This window comes from Anser anser, assembly GCF_964211835.1.
Source record: "Anser anser genome assembly, chromosome: 1".
Lineage (NCBI taxonomy): Eukaryota > Metazoa > Chordata > Aves > Anseriformes > Anatidae > Anser > Anser anser.
Genome location: NC_139720.1, coordinates 77173703 through 77190898, shown reverse-complemented (window position 1 = coordinate 77190898; position 17196 = coordinate 77173703). Strand labels below are relative to the sequence as shown.

Here is a 17196-nt window from a genome sequence, read left to right as displayed (position 1 = left end):
GCACCAGCACAAGCTGCAGAGCAGCCCCACACCTTAGTAGCAGAGAAATCCCACAACAAAGAGGACTTGGTTCTTCTGCGCTGTACACCTTGGGATGGGTCTTTATTGCTTGCAGCCTTTGTGCTTTGGAAGGTGCCTTAACTGAACCTGGCATAAACATCCCCACCCATTGATTTTGACAAGGACTAGGATTCCTTTTTTCTATTGTTTTTGGCTCCAGGACTCACCTTGAAGGAAATAGAAGTAATAAATGAACAGTGAGTGTTCTGAATGGAGAAAGGTCTTGCAAATTTGACAGCGATTTATCAGAGGAACCCATCTATTCAAAATAATAAATGATATACCAGAGGTGGGTTGGATGCTTTTTCTTTTTTTTTTTTTTCTTAAAGCACAATTAAATGAGAGGCAGTAGACTTCAAAAAGGAAAAAGCTGCTCACTCAGCAGATAGTTAAGCAAGGTATTAGACATCTTTGGGAACATTCACAGAAAGGCAAAAGCTGAGATTTAAAAGAACTGTAAACATTTGTGCTTTGGAACAGATGAGAATTATTAACTGGTGGACACAGAGAGAAGCTATAGGTCCACCAGTTTGCTACGGGATTTCTTAACTTTTCTGCTGAAATGTTTGGTACATTCTACAGTCAGAGAAGGGTTAATGGGCTTTGATGAACAATGTAGTGATATTATTGATGTTCACAGGTCACTAACCAGGGAAATTAGGAGAGCTTTGTTTGAACTTCCTCCACAACCCATGTATTTACCAGCACACAAGACTGAGAGAAGTGTATCTGGCTAAAACTGGATCAGCTACTTAACCCACTGACAGCAGCTCGTGCAAGGTTTGCTCATGCAGTCTTTGCCAGTGAGGCCTTGGGACTGAGCTCCCTCTCAGGTCATGCCTGCTCAAGCGCAGCTCCACAAGGGCGTATCACAGCTTTTCATGCGGTCCTTGGCCCTGTGGGCAGGCACTTGCACCTTGCAGGGACCTGTACCCAGAAGGGTCTGGAAAATAAAGTGCAAATGCAGTGGGATGAAGGTGGTAAAACAGGCAGTGATACTGGCAGTGGGATTTCTGCTTGGCTTTATTATGAGGAATGTCCTAATACCACACTATGGATTTGGATGCAGGTTCTTTGATCAAGAGGACGCTCCTAATTTTGTTGTCAACTGTTGCGTGTAGCATTCTAACATACAACTTAACACAGTCCCCATCTGGCAAAGCTGTGTTTTTTAACTTGGTCAGTAGATGTCAGTGATACACATCTTCTCACACAGGGACATATTGTTGAAACAAGGCCTCAAGACAAAATAAAATAAAAAATAATAAAATATAAAAAAAGGAGCATTCTTTTTCCTCTTTGGTGTCAGTTTGCAGCAGGTGGAAAAGGGGAGAAGTTAATGTGTTTCAGAGGAAAAATGTTCTCAAGATACTTGAGATTCCTGTGTTCCAGTGGCAAATATCATGAAACAGCAAAACTGGGCAGTGCCAATTTTGGGACTGACATACCTCATTCCAGTCCAAATTCTGGAAAACATTCATTCATTCTTTATGAAAACATGCATTATCACTATCCCTTTTCAGAACAGTGTCTCACATGCTGTTATAGCAGTTAAATGTATTTAGCATTTAAGCTGTTAAGCTAATACTAACCTTTTCTCTAATGAAAACTATTTAAGAGGATTGATTCGTTACATTTCATACCAGCTTATAGTTGAGTTTATTAACAGTGTGATTTGTTTTGCTAGCATATTAAACCAAGCAGGCAAAACTGAACATCTCATTCAGGCATAAAAACACCATGAGTTTTTAACTCTCCAGACTCTTCATAGCTTGCTGAATTGCTACACAGTACTTCAAAACTTTCCAGAAATCATCAGGCAAGCCCAGAGAGTCCTAGACGAATCATTGCACATCCTCTTTTGTGCAGAGCTAAGTCCCAGATACCAATGAATGTGCCAAATGCTAAAACATAACATCTTGACAAACTGCTGAGAATCTTTACCTACTTCCCTTCTGACCATGGCTACAAGTCCATCAGCTCTGAATGCTTCCCTGCACCCAAATGTTCTTCTCTCTTGAGCATCCAAAAAATGCTAGTAGAAGCATTTTGAGCTAAAACTGTGAGATGCACGAGCCCAAGACTGGGAACTCTTGGGAAAGGTTTTCCAATAAATTAAGATAAGAGGAGAACTATGTATTACGAATAAATGTATAACGAGTATAGACCAAAGAGGGAATTAGAGAGATTTTTTTAAATTAAGTCAACACAATGGAAATTTCTGAGACAATCACCATATAAACCATCTGTGGCCTAAAACTCAGTTGTAGGTTCCCAATTTTAGATGAGGACATGAATACCACACCTCTAACCACAACTTCTGTATGTGATGCACATAACAGAGGCATAAATTAAAATCAGTTTAGACCCTGTAAGTGCCCTGGAGTGACCATACAACTCTCTTAGCAGGTCTGTGTGAATGCAGCGAGATGGGTACAGCACCTCAACAGCTGTTGCAAGGAATGACGCTCTACGAATGGTTGAAGGGAAGTGAGAAGAGCTTAGTCCTGCACCATAATGCCTCCTTGCTTGGCTGCATTTCGTTATGTGTTAGGCTGTCTGTATGTAGCCTGCATGTATTTTTTTTTTAATGTAATACCTCAGATCTGTGGCCAGGTTTGCACTCCTCCTGTTTGACATGAATGGATTTAGAAGCCATTGACTGAGTGGATAAAGACTAGTGGAGGAATGCCAAGGTGGTTAGGGGTCTGTAGTACACCATACAGGAGAACAAGCTGAGGGAGCTGGGTTTATTCAGCCTGGAGACGTCTCTTCATGGGAGAGGATGCAGGGTCAGACTATTAGAAGTGCACAGTGAAGGGACAAAAGGCAACTACCACAATCTGTAGCAACAGAAATTTTAATCAGATTTAAGAAAAAAATCTCCATTATGAGGGCAGTCAAGCCACCAGGTGAGCAGATACCCAGAGAGGCTGTGAAATCTCTGTCCTTGGAGCTGCTCAAAATTTGGCTGGACATGGCCATAAGCAACCCACTTTAACTCCAAAAGTCACTCTGTTAGGCAGGAGGCTGGACTAGAGGAACTCCAGGGGTCCCTTCCAACACAAATTACTCTTTGAATCTATATTTCACAGAAACCTTTGGGGAATGGCTGCTGCTTCTAAAAACACTGTCATTCACACTCAGTTACAGCTGTATAAAGCAGGGAAACTTAGCATTGCTTGTTTATTATTTCTCACTTGCTTTTGTTATTCTTAGCCTCCTTGGGCAAAGCCAGTAATTCAAAGAGGGAAAACATTCCTTGTAACACCAGCTGCCACTCATCTCCCATGAATACCAAGCAGTGGAAGTGAATATTTTACTATTAGCAATTGTAAATTAAGATTTACTTTTAGGAACTGCTTTACATCTTTTCCCCATGCACATTCATATGACCACAATGTCCGCCTGTGTTCCAAGTAACTACGCTGCCAATTATATAAAGCACGCAAACGCCAAAGGGATAGTTTTTAACACACATTTATCCCTGCAATTGTTGAAGCCTTTGTGCTTGAAAACTATTCCTTTTTTTTCTTTTTTTCCCAAAAATAATTTAAAAAGAGAGAGTAACACTGCAGGCCTCATGTATAAAATGGTGCTCCACAGAGTAATTTTCGGCGTCAGCATTAAATTATACAAAAGGTCTCCCATCGTACTCAGGGGATTGATTCCCCTTATTGATTCATATTCCTCGTTTGTGCATTGAATACTTCCAAGCTCTGAATACACTATTCAAGAGGAATGAAAATGTTAGTGCAAACTTGTTCTGTAAGTGCAGTACTCTGTTGTTGTTGTTTCCTTTCCTTTCCTTTCCTTTCCTTTCCTTTCCTTTCCTTTCCTTTCCTTTCCTTTCCTTTCCTTTCCTTTCCTTTCCTTTCCTTTCCTTTCCTTTCCTTTCCTTTCCTTTCCTTTCCTTTCCTTTCCTTTCCTTTCCTTTCCTTTCCTTTCCTTTCCTTTCCTTTCCTTTCCTTTCCTTTCCTTTCCTTTCCTTTCCTTTCCTTTGTTGTTGTTGCTTGTTCGTTTGTTTTATCCTTTCCTTTCACACATGCTTCACTCTCTTCCTGAAGTTCCTCAACAGTCTGAGTAACCCTTTTGGGAAAAATGTGTGATTATGGACTAGCACCATGGGAGAAATTGGCATCAGATGAAAAACTTGTTCATGAATTGGCATCATGCCATCCTCAGATGCCTGGCTAGGAATAAAAGGTACTTTAAAACCCTTGAGCTCAGCACTGAACATCTGACAATTGTCTTGAGAGGCAGAATATGAAGGTACTCTGTGGCCAGTTGTCTGTATACATCTCCATTAGCTTTTCCTGCCCTGGCTGTATTCCTAGGGGACCTTTCCTACAAATGAATTGTCTTTCCGGTTTTTTAAAACCCTGGTCCACCTGAGAACACTAAGGGAAGATTAGATGTCTTACGGCATTTGCAACTTCCAGACTTTTTCAATATGCAAACCAGTAAAAAGAGTCAGTGAAAGTACTGACTTTTTAAAAAATGAATAAACCAACAAAACCTCCTTCCTTTGCTTGCTTACATTGTTGTTAACACACCCACATACATATGTGCACAGCCAGATTCTGATCCACTGAACAGTTTGAAAACTGATTTTCCTGAAAGCGTGCTCTGATAGCCATCATTGCCAAACATCTCAGAAGTACAAAAATAGTTACTTTGAAGATAAACATCAATCAATTTCTTAATAATCTGAGGCAGTCAGAAAAAGACTTGTTCTTATGAATAATAGCATGTATTTCTCATAAACCTTTATCCCATGTCATGCATGTTAAATACCATCATCCATGTATGTCAAGTGCATTTCAACCTCCTTTTGCATCCTGACCTTGTTTAAATGTTGCAGTACCAAAAAGCAGCATCCCAGAGGCTGACTGCACAGCACAGAAGGGCATTCCTTCCCCTGTGTTTTTGTTTTCCTGCTTCTTCATTTGTGCACCTGATGTGGAAACACTTTGGAAATTGTTTTTATTATTATTATTATTATTATTATTATTATTATTATTATTATTTAGAAGAAGGAAAATAAACCTTTTCAACAGTGAAAAGAGTATACAGAGATAGACAATAAGTGAGATCTGAGAAGAAAGGTTTGGAGTTTGTGTTCAGGCAGTCCTTGCCACATTCATGCTTCAAGCTCTTGACAGTGCTGTGCTGAAAAACAGTGTTCAAGCCTCCTCTTCATGCTATTTTTAAGAGCTAACATTTCTAAAACCCTCTAACTTCCTTTCTAACTATAGCACAGACCAATAAGGTGAAGTGCGTATGATCAGACATTTATACCCTTGCCTTTTTTCTAGCAACCTGCTTTGTGGGAATGTTTTATTTTTAAAGAGATGGCACCCATATTTAAACAGCAGTCTTGCAGGGCTGCAGACAGCTGAGTTATCTTGGAGGATGCACAAGCTTGATATAAGAGGAGAGTAGCAGAGCTCAGGTTTTGCTTTTAAGGAAAATATGTTTGGGGAGGTTTTTTCAGTAAGGTTATGGAATAATTAGTATATGAGCTGGGAAAATGCTCTAAGTCAGGGTATAGCAACCCAGCAGGACACTTAGTTTTTAATCTTCTTGATAGTGTTATCATCTCCCGGTATTTGAAGTCACTAAGAAGTCTGAAAAAAGTGCAGTTTTGCTAAAGCTACTTGTTTTCTTGTCTCCCCTGGTTTGACTCTCAATAAGATTTATCTGTGCATTTGTTAGTTTTGTTTTCTTTCCTCTGCAGTGGGAGGGAGTCACTCTGAGATTAGAAACTGCCTCTTCAAAATGAGAGCTGGGCTGTCTTGTGTATTTAAATAATTCAAAAGGAAAAAAAAAATAAAGAAGGTTCTGTAATAATCTTTACTCCCTTGCGTATTGGCAATGGCTTCATTCTAAGTGGATTCCCTTTTCTCTTCCTTCTCTGTCATTTTATAACTACAAGACAGTAACCTGACTTTCATGTCAGCTGTATATTTTTGCCATGCAGATGTTGTTTTTTGGGATTGTTCTAGGCAAAATGATTGCTTGCTGTTTGCTATTTAAAATACAGGATTGAATTACTGCTGCTCTTTCCCTTCGGTATATTACATGATAAGTTGAAGCATTCAGAGAGCGTTTTCACGTTGTTGTTTCTGAGTAATTCCTATGCAGCTGAGGATGCAGAAAAGAGTACAAAGCCAGAAAAAAAAATAGAACTAGAAACCTCTTCTGAAAACTGCTTATTCCACTACTGTACATTTTCTGCCTCTTGGGTGTTTTTTGCAAATATTGCGTATCAGTTGTATACTGCTGAACAGAAGATCCATAAGGGATCAAGATCTTTGCTGCTTGTAAAATATGTCCATCAATTTGAAAGGCCTGGCTTTTTTTTTTTTTTTGACTCCTGCAGTACATTATGATAAATGTTGTATTTGTCTGATGCAGCTAATTGTAGCAGCAATTAATCCAAACCTTTTGTCCCTAACGCTGTTTGTAAGCTAACTAACTTTGTAAGGATTTCTGTGCTGATAGTACCATACCCATGGTATATATACTTCAGCATTTTTTTTACAACATTTGCCCTTTGCTATTTATGCTGTGCAATCAGCCATGTGAGTAATGAATTTTGTTTTCTTTCTACACATGGGTGACTGAATTGTTATAAAGCATGTGCTCTCCTCAGGCTTGAGCAGCTAAATTTGCTGAGAATGCCCTGATCCATTTGTGATTATGGCATTCAGACCAAGCAGAGCTATTCCCCATGTTCACAAGAACAGTTTGTTACCTGATTGTGCAAAGGACTGAGGAAAAGGGGACTGAACACAGGCCAACCCAAAGCAGTTTAGAAATACTATGTTATCTTCTGTGGTGTTTTTTCCCAAAATGCAGAATGAGTAAGCAGAGAAAAAAATCTGCATTTATCTATCTTTTCAGTAGGTAAAGACCTTGCCACCTGGGAGATGGATGGATTGTGACAGTGAGAACAGTGCTTTGCCAAACCCTCATCTGAATATTGTATTGCAAAGCTTTACGCCTTCTTCCAAAATAACCACCATTTAAGTCGGTTTGCAGCAGTCTCAACTAATGATTGTTTTTTTCTTGTGTTGGCTACAGAGGTGATAGGGCTGCAAAGTGCTTATCTGAAACACCCCTCCACTCTCCAGCACACAGCAGGACATCTCCAGGCACTGTTGTAAGCTATGAGCATCTAGGGGCTGGGTGAGGTCAAACTGGTCCCAGCCTTTCTAGGGAAAGGGTGTTGCTCGAGAGGGTTGCTGAACCCTTCTTGCAATGCGTGCATAGCTGTAGGAGGAAGGGGACTACCTGATGGGGCATGGAGAGGAGGATGCTGAAGGGAGAGGAGCCTCAAGCATGACCATGGGTGAGGTCGTCCTCCCTGGGGAGTGGGTTTTCCTGCTCCATCCAGGCCCACAAAACCTCCTCTAAACATAGCTCTTCCAGACACTAACCCAAATATCAAATGGTATCAATGGATAGTGACCCTGCTGGAGCCCAGGTAGATGGAAGCATCAGGTCCTGCTGCAAATATCATGAGAAGACTGTCCAAATTTGATTTACACATAGATCTCCTTGTAAGTACAGAAATAATCTTCTGTTCACTCACCTCATTGTTCATACCAGTTTCTGAACAAATTTACAGCCCATTATCTTTCTCACCTGAAATGACCCATTACCTTTCTGTCAACTGAAATCTTAACACCAATTTTCCTGTAAAAGGATGTAACTGTTACATATATTTTATTCTCTTTTGACAGTCATCCTAAAAGTTTAAACAAGAGATTTATTCCCCCCTTTTGCTTGTTTGCTGGAAATTGCCCTAGCTTTGTTGCTACAGAAATAAATTGTAACAGATGTCTCAGCACCCTCATGGAGCTAGGAGAACATCACATCCAGGCACAATCCACAAGTTTGGTGGAGCTTGGGAGCTGAGTGAGGGCCTGAGAATCAGCAGCTTTGGGCTCTTTTTTTTCAGTGGATGGTCAGGTTTAGGTTGAACAAGGTGAGATCCCTAGCTCTTGCTGAAAGTGCTGCTCATTTGTGGTACCTTGGTTTGGGTATACCATGGATGTAGTGAGCAGCCCCAGTCCAAACAAATTCAGCACAGCAGGGAAAACAGACTTTCCCTACTCTGAGTTGGGCAGCTACAGCTAAGAGCACCAGTTGATTTTTTTTTCCTGTTTGTGTCATTGCTTATCTAGCCATTGGTAATATTAGGTGCTTCAAGAGGTGCTGTGAGGCACAAGTAATCTCTGTTTGTAAAGCACTTGAAGATACTCAGCTGAAAGTGTAACCCATGGGCACCAGCGTGGGCCTACACAACAGCTTGCCTCTGGAAGTGGCAATATCTGTCTAATGACACAGCAATAGTCGCTTATTGTATCTGAGAGCAGCCAGCTCTATAAGGGACATGCTCCAATAGTAGCAACATGACACATATTTGAGCACTCAGGCCTTATCGGTGATAATAGGCCATACGTAGCTGCAGCTGTCTAAATGAAATAGCAACCTTCCAGCTGAACCATCAGCCGTTCTGATGGCTCACCTGGCCCTGAGCAGATCTTAAACATCCCCGCTGTTATTTTCAGGTGTGCCCAGAGAACCTATAGGCTCCTATAGGACCCTGTTGCATCAGGAACCAACCGATGGCAGAGCAAAGAAGCCCAGGCAGCTTGTTATCTCCTACAGGAGGCAACTGACGGGTGCAGGTTAGTTGGAAAGCTGAAGGAATCAACTGAGACAGCATCAGGCAGTGCAAGGCATGTCACTCTGTGGTCTTAACCATTTTCCAAGGTTTGGCTGGCATCACTGCAAATAACTACTGCTGAGGCCAGCTACAACAGGAGAATGGGGAAAGGGGAAAGATGTGTTTCCCTGGATGCTATTCAGTGAGTTCAGCATCTTGCATTGAAGCTGGGGACCGTAAAACATTACCCATCCAGGGTGAAGGAAGATATAAGCAGATGGATGGTATTTGAACAGCAGAGGGAAAACAACAGAAATGCCACAGGAGACAGCAAAAATACTAGGCAGACACTTGCTGGATGACCCTGGGAGACTTAAAGTTCAAAACTGAGGGGGAAAATGGTATATTTCTGCCCAGTTTCTCCTGCACCCAAGGCAAAAAGCACTTTCCTGTACAGTCTCTATAAATGAACTGAACTAGAGAAATGAGAAATATGTGTCATCTTTTGGTGTTTTTTCCTCAAAAGGAGATAGCTTGCAGCTGCTGAATACTGTCTGCTGTTTGAGCCACAGCTGGGCAGAGCAGTTCTGGTGTTAAGTTTTTCTTGTGCTTGACGCTTTCTGGGAGGATTTAAAAAATCTGCTTTCTCACTCTTAGTCTGAGCTTTTTTTTTTTTTTTCTTTGTTTAAGCAGATGCAAAATTAAGTTTTTTTAAGTTTTGAATGAAAATGTCATTGTGTCTTGTTGAGTAGTCCCCTGAGAACAGCAGCATCCTTTTAAAAATTACCACATATTGCATCAGAATTATTAATCAGAAAGAGCTCTTCAGGCTATTCCAGCACTGAGAGCCTCTCTTCCTTTTCTTCAGCCCCACAAATGAGCTCTTAAAGTAGGCACAAAGTCCACCCAAATCCACATCAAGGCTCTTCAAGTAAGCAAACTTGCTGCTCTTGGCCTTACTTTGAGTGCCCAGCCAACTGGCTCACCCCTCCCCTGTGTGGGCCTAATGACAGAAATCAGGCCTGTGCCTCATAGGGTAGCTGGCAAACTCTGAATCAGAATTAGACTTTCTTTGTGTGATAAAATGATGATAAAATTCATGGGGTCTGTGTGTCTGCAGTGGAGTAAACCGCGAAATGAGTCAATATGCCACATTCCTGTATATACACTTCTCTCTGTACTCTTTAAATTGTTGTAAGTGTATAAACATTTAGTAATTTAAAAGGAAATACATATATAGTGATGTGTGGGGGAAGTAAACTCTTCAAATTTCACAAAACACTCTTTTTATGTAATTATGCAAAGCTCTTCACTGTTTAGTAGAATGGTTTCATAACAGGCCAGTTCTACTTTAGTGGGTTAGAACATGCCAAATAAGAAGACAAAGAAACATAATTCTGCTTCATAAATTGGCTAATTACCATGAATACTTTACAATTTGGAAAGTCTGAACTGTTTTGCAATGGACCATATTGGAAAGTCTGAACTGTTTTGCAATGGACCATATATAAGAAAAGCAGGGTTTTAATTTAAACTGAAGCCTCCTACACCCGTGGCAGGAAAGTTTCTATGTTAACTGCTTTGAGGTTGTTGCAAATGTCAGCAATAAATTTACCAATATTTTTAAAGTAGTAAGCACAAGTTTGTGTTCAGAGAGTTTGAAAGAAATTCAAATCATGCTGTGTCTCTGGAATTTTAGAGGGATAGAGTATGGAGAGAAGGACACAGACCAGTCTCCTTGAATGCTTACTTGAACACAAACTGGATATGGAAGGAGGCAAGAGTCTGGTGTCTGCACCAACACACATGCAAGTATTTTATCTTAAAATTTCACTGGAAAAATATTTGGCATCTTCATATTCCACAACCTACAGAGGAATTTTAACTCTTATACTGGCTTTTGGAAGACAAAAGTTTGCAGGACGGCTGAGAGCCCTGGATGAAAGCAGAGGTTGCTAATGAGGGGCAGGGTGATTTGGAACATGTTTCTGAAAATGTCACAGTCTTGTCTTTAACCACATTTCTCGCTATCTAGCTTGTCATACTCCTCCTGCAGCCTGCGACTCTTCTCCTGCATGATTACCCTCCCTCATTTCCCATCTTATCCACAAATCCAGGCAGAGCTGAATTTACTCAACAAGCTAAAGATACCCAAAGACCCAAGAGGCAGAGCTGGAAATCCCCTACTGTGTACACAAGAGCTCCTTGAGGACCAAAAATATACTTCTGTAGCATTTTCTTTTCATTATGTCATGCCTGCACATGAGGAAGATGTAGTTTCCAGTTTGGCAAGCAGGAAAGAACTGCTGCAAGGTGCACAGTGCAAGGTGTTTCTGCCAGCCTAAGGGACATGTGGGGCAAATGGGAGCTAAAGCAACAGCTCCCTTACAGGAGTGGCAACTACTTCCACTATTTCTTCCCAGGATTAAAGTTTGGGTGGGATGCTCCATTCTCATTCTGCCATGAAAAAATCTTCACAAATCTTTGCCCCTCAATTTTAAACATTGACCCATATGACCATTGAAACTATTCACCCTTCAGCTTAGTTTCTTTAAAGAACAGTTGGATTGTTATCTTTCCTTAAGCTAAGTTAGAAGATGTTATTTTCTTATACAGTCAGTCAATCTTAGGTGCCACGGACTTTAAGAAAAAATGTATGTATACATATTTTTATTTATATTCTGAAACTCATGGTAAAATTACAAAAGTTGACATCTTTGTCTTGGAGTACCTGGAGACTATTTTTTATGTAAGGAAAAAGCTGTATACACATTGTCTTTGATTTCACTCCAAACACAACTAATCATTTGTTGGTTATGGAGGTGAATAATCATTGCTCTGCAGAGCTTAGCATGTCCTTTATTTTCATTGAATGGATCTGAGCCAGTTAATAAATGAGATCTCAGCTCCTAAAAGCAGTTCACCAAAAGCTTGAGCTTATAAATGCAGTCTGTGCCATGGGGAAAAAACGGAAAAGATTGGAGACCTCTGCTCTGGTGATATCTAGACACCTGCTGTCAGATTTCATCAGCCTTGGGATACCAGCAAAACAGGAAGGCTAAGCATCTATTTTCCATCACAAATACCATTAGAAGCATGAGAACAGAGCCTTTGATAACAAACTCGATAGCAATAGCTCACGAGTCACAAACTGTCACAAACCAGCCAAAAAGAAAAAAACTACTGGAGAAAGTTATTCAGAAGAGCTAAAAGTGGCTACTGCTCCCTAAGAAGAATTAAAAGCACCTTGCTGGAAGCAGGACATTACAGAAAGCTCATGGTACATCAAGGATTAGAAGAGAGGTAGTTGTTAGGCACAGAAAGACACAGATTTTTGTCCCCAAACTTGAGGTGCCCTATTAGGAACACAGGCAATGGAGAGAGAAACTTCTTCCAAGGAACAAACCATAACTTGGGTGGGACAAGCTGGGGCCAACATAAGGGAATCTGTGTCCTCCAGCTTAGTGTGTGAACTTCATGCACGTCCCTGCTAAATCTGTTTTTCTTAAAGATGCCACTCAGTCCGTCCTTGTAGTCACACCTGTGAAGTGGTGCTTGGCAGGGTATGCTTCTGTCTTCTTTACATCTTCCAAATGTAAGGCAGTTTTATATTATGTCTGCTCACCCACTTTGAGTAGTACCATTGGAATTATATATCTATACATACATTGCCTCATTTCGCTTTACTGGCATGGACACTGCTGAGCTGATATTTTGATAACAACTCTTGAAGCACATCTTTCCTGGAGTTGATTTCATAGCTCATAGCTAGAGCTAAAGTAGTTTATGGAAAGAAAAATGCTTTGCTGAGTGCTTCTAAAATTCCTGCAAAAGCGACAATGTTCAACAACATCCAAAACAGTTCTCACTGAGTCAGAAGCACAAAGCTTGCAACTGCCCCACTCCAGCAGTTCATGACAGGAGATGAAGGCATCCCCACACCAGCCAGCAGCTGCGGAAATGCAGTCGACACTTCTCCTGATACTGCTTGCAAAGTGCTGATAAAAAAACTCACAGCACCCTGGCAGAAAGCCAAGGCTGGATTCACTTTGAGAGGCACTACAGAGTGACTTCCTTGCAAATGATACCCTCAAGACCTGGAGGAGGAAACACAAAAACAAGTTTCCAAGGACAAGGTCACAGTATTTGCCAGTAGCAAAAGCAGTAACGGGAACAACACTTCCTTCCGTCCCAACACTATAATTATTCTGAAAAACTTTAAATTATGAGTGTCATTAGGACAGTGGTGGGCAAAAATGATGAAAATTAAAAGATAAAAACTAGTGGAATACAAAGTGGAGAAATTATGGAACATAGTTTTCAGAGAATTACACAAATATTACCAGGTGATCTAACTGTGGGTGAAACAGAGGCCAGGACAGGAACTGATCATACTTCTGAGATCGGCATCAACATGAAAGCAAAATCTGCAAGAAAGGAAATTTTAAATGAATGACTCATTTGGTACTCATTTCAGGCAGGGGAAAAGACGGTCTTCAGTTAGCACTGGTCGGTCAGGTCTCTGGCTTCACAGCAGCCCGAAACATGGATGCCACAGCTTCAGTTCTTAAGGAGAGCCCAGACTGTTGCCCACCAGATGTGGTTATCCTGAAGTTTTGGAGGTGTAACTCCAGCGCTTGGTGGCCCCCGAATGAAGGATTTGCTGCTGCTAGGGTCCAAAACAGTCAGTGTAATCTATGGCATCTTGTCTGAGTACTGTGAAGTGAAAGGCAAAGTCACGAGTGATTAGTGTGCACAGCCACGAATGCACAATTGAAATGAGGCAGCCAGTGGTAGTAAATCTGCAGTAAATAAAAGCAACAGAACCAAGAGACAAGAAGGGGTACCCCCTCTCCTCCCCTTCCCTCAGAGAGAGGCCAAAGGCCAGCCCAAGTCTGTTTGAAGTAAATGGCAGCAGCTGTGTCATGTTAGCGAGCTGCTCTGACTCCTTTATTTCTAATTCAGGTCTTAATAAAATAGTACCAGTACAATTTAAGGAAGAACAGAAAGTATTAAAGGAAACCAAAGGAGGGCTTTTCAGAGGCTTTTTTTTTTTTTTTTTTTTAAGTTATCTATGAGCTACCTAGGCTGTTGATGTGGATGCAGAAGGCAGACACTCAAGGAGAATAAAAATGCTAATGACAGCAGAAAGTACTGTTTTAAAGAATGCAAAGAATGCAAAATGTCCATGTGACTGGGAAGCCCTTAAGTGTAAAATAGTTAGTAATTAGTGACTAAAGACAAATAAGCAATAAGAAAAAAAGCCTTTTCTGGAGTGTTCAGCTCTCTCCTTTCATCATCCTTCATGTACTTAAAACTAAATTAGCCTGTTGCTGTTTTATCTGTTAGGAAACTGGGAGTAAGGGAAGAGGCGGGAAAGGGCATAACCCTTCAAGCAGTGGAAAATAAACCTAGTCAGGCACTAGACATCTGCTCTTCAACCCATGCCATGTTACAGACCCTAGGATTTGAAGTCCTACAGAATAAGCTATCAAAAAATAATGTACATTTTTTCTGTTGGAAGAATCCCCTCAATGTACCAGATCATCTCTCTCCCAACCTACACCCAGCAGTCTCCCCACATAGGAGCAGCTCCAGGTGACAACCCACAAACCTTCCCGTGGTTTCTTTCCTTGATGCTAGCCAGGGAGATGGTAGCGCGAAATGCTCACCAGATTTTGTGGTAGATTGTGGTAGTGGGAAGATTCAAGGAGGACAAGAGTTTGGACCAAGGATTGCTGGTCTAGACAGTGATTACTTCCTATCTATAGTTGAGCTAATATTCAACCATTGAATAAACAAAGCCATGCGACTGGTACATATTTTTGTTTAAGGAGGGAATCATTAGCAAGTTTATGTCTTTCCAAGGCCTCCCTTACCTGCAAAGACAGTTTGAGGTTGTGCGAAGGGTGCATTTATGCATCTTGGTGAAGATAATGTCTCTCATACTTCATGGGTGGTTAAGGTTATTAAACAGGCCCCTGTTTAGCAGTGCTTTAATGATCTACTTCTGAAGGGCAAAACAATCTACTGTTGGCAGATACATGAGATTTTGATAAACAGCCTGTTTCCCCTCCTTCTAACCTTTGCAGGAGGACACAGAGAAAGACATTGGATTCCTGTTTGGTGCATTGATAGAAAAACGCAGTCTGTTTTTGTAAAGGCTTCATTCTCTGGTGTGCTCCCTATTGCTCTGTTAATACCCGTTTTGCTTCAAAAAGCAGGAAAGGGAGCTTCACCACCAGTATTGTACAAAAGAGCTGGGGTTAACAGGCATTAATACAGGTCACAAACAATGATTGAATTGTCTTTGTGTGGCATCAGACAGCTTATATGAGATAGAACTCTCTTTATTTTCTTTAAAATCCACATTGTGCCACATGTGCACACAGTATGATTTAAATTCTAGTTTATGAATAATACACAAAACCCATCCTAAATTACAAACAAAACATAAAACTTCCTCCCTGCAGTAATGGGAGATATTGTCCAACAGAATAAAGGACACCTGGGGCTCTTCACCTTCACAGTTCTTATCTATCCCTTTAATTACTGCTTCTTCTCCTTCCAAATCAAGTTCATATGTTCATATGTGGTGGCTGAAAAATAGGTAGGCATGTGGTTTTATGTTCATTGCCATTGCCTCTGCCTGCCTCTGTTAAGGTGTGTAGATCACACCAAAGAAAGAGTTAAGGATGCTGGCCCAGAAAGCAGCACACTTGCTGTTAATTGAGGATAGACAGGAGAGGTGTCACAGGGGCAAGAGATGATGCAGATTCCTGCCTGGAGATGCTGACCCCCCAGGAGCAGAGAGTGAGAGACTGCACAGGGCTGTGGGCTGAAAGCATTTCTGACCGGGGCTATCCCACCCTGGAATTGAAATTGCAATGCGATGGCCATAGGCTGGCAAAATCAGCCGTGATGCCACAGCATCCACAGAAAACCAATCCCAGCACCCGGGGGCTGTGCTGCTGGGGGGCTGGGTTGGGGGCTGTCTGGCTCACAGGAGCACAAGTAGACAAGCAGGATCTGTGACAATACAACCAGTTACACTGAAGTGTCTCTACTTCCTGGTGCTCTTCAAAAACCTGCATCCTTACTCTGGAATCCAAAACTTTTACCAGCTATTTAAAATTTCCTTTCTTGCTGTTTTCTTGTCTTAGTACATAGAAGCTAAAAACACATTTAGTCTTAACTAAGGCACAAAGATCCCCAATAACAGTTGGGACATTTTGCAGCTTGCAAAGGAAGCAGGAAGTTTTCCAGGAACACCAAGTTAAACACAGGGGCATGTTTATCACTCTCTAATAGCATATAAACTGTTCAAAGTGACACAGCACTATATAGATGTCAGCAAATGTTGCTAATATCTTCTGTGGGACTTTAAGCAGGAGGTTCCCGTGGATTGTCTCCCAGTTCAGAGAATTTCTAGTAGTTCCACCAAAAAACACTGGCTATTAAAATCACCAGAGCAATAACTTAGTCTGCACTTCACTGCCTGCACTTTGAGTAAAGGTTCTGTGTAGTCTATAACCAAAATAAACTTCATCCTCTATCAAATACTTATGATCAGAAGCAGAATTTTCAGGAACATTTGCTAAGAAGATAGCTTTAAAGGAGAGTAAAATAAATGGTCATTATACAGATAACCAATTTATAATGGCACAATTAGAAATTTATGGCAATGGGAATCAAAATACACTACAAACACAAATGCTAAGAATCTTCAGCAGGAGGAGGTGTGGAAATAGTTATGCTATAGGCAAGGACTGTTTTTATTGTTTACTTTCCACTTGGGTCCTTGAACCATTACATCACAGCACATTGCCCACATTAACTTTTATAAATAATCTTCCCAATTAGAAAATAGAAATAGTATGCTAATGTGTTCCTGTGATAGAAACCTAATTCTGCACTGTATGCCCAGTGTGCAAATATTCCAAGAATATAGTCCAAAACCCACTGAAATCAAAATACAGGATTTCCATGGTCATTTGTCAAGGTCTTGGTGTAAGGTGCTACGTGGTGTGAACAACAATGACAGAATAAAATCTTAAATGAAGGCTATAGAAATACAAGACTTTTTTAAGGCTAAAGAATAAAAAGGTCTTTGCTTTTGGAACCTGAAAGGTTAAAAGACTCCAAAAAGATTAAAAACAGATGGAAAAAAATGCTAGCACTTTGCACCATGCTCTAACATGCAGTTCTTTCCTGAAGTAACAATGTAAATTGAGTGTTTTCAGTAAAGAATAAGAACCATTCATGATCTCCTACAATTCCTTTTTGTACCATCTGTGCTTACAGCCTTTATAATGCACGAATAGGAAACACATTGAAGTGCTAAACTAATTCTTTACCAAGAAAAAAGAAGCATGTTAGCATAAACGAGGCTCTTTTCCTATTTAACGTATACATCCCAATTATCACTAAAATTGGACTTTCACTCAGTTAATTAC

General features: G+C 40.8%; 1 long non-coding RNA gene across 1 annotated transcript; it reads right to left on the bottom strand.

The window, feature by feature from the left end:
* Positions 1–362: 362 nt before the first annotated feature.
* Positions 363–14613, bottom strand: LOC310896722. Its single transcript, XR_014581776.1, has 3 exons — positions 13335–14613; positions 13084–13167; positions 363–12837 (listed from the first exon to the last, which is right to left on the bottom strand). It is a non-coding gene; the product is annotated as an uncharacterized lncRNA (long non-coding RNA).
* Between the last annotated feature and the right edge of the window lie 2583 nt (positions 14614–17196).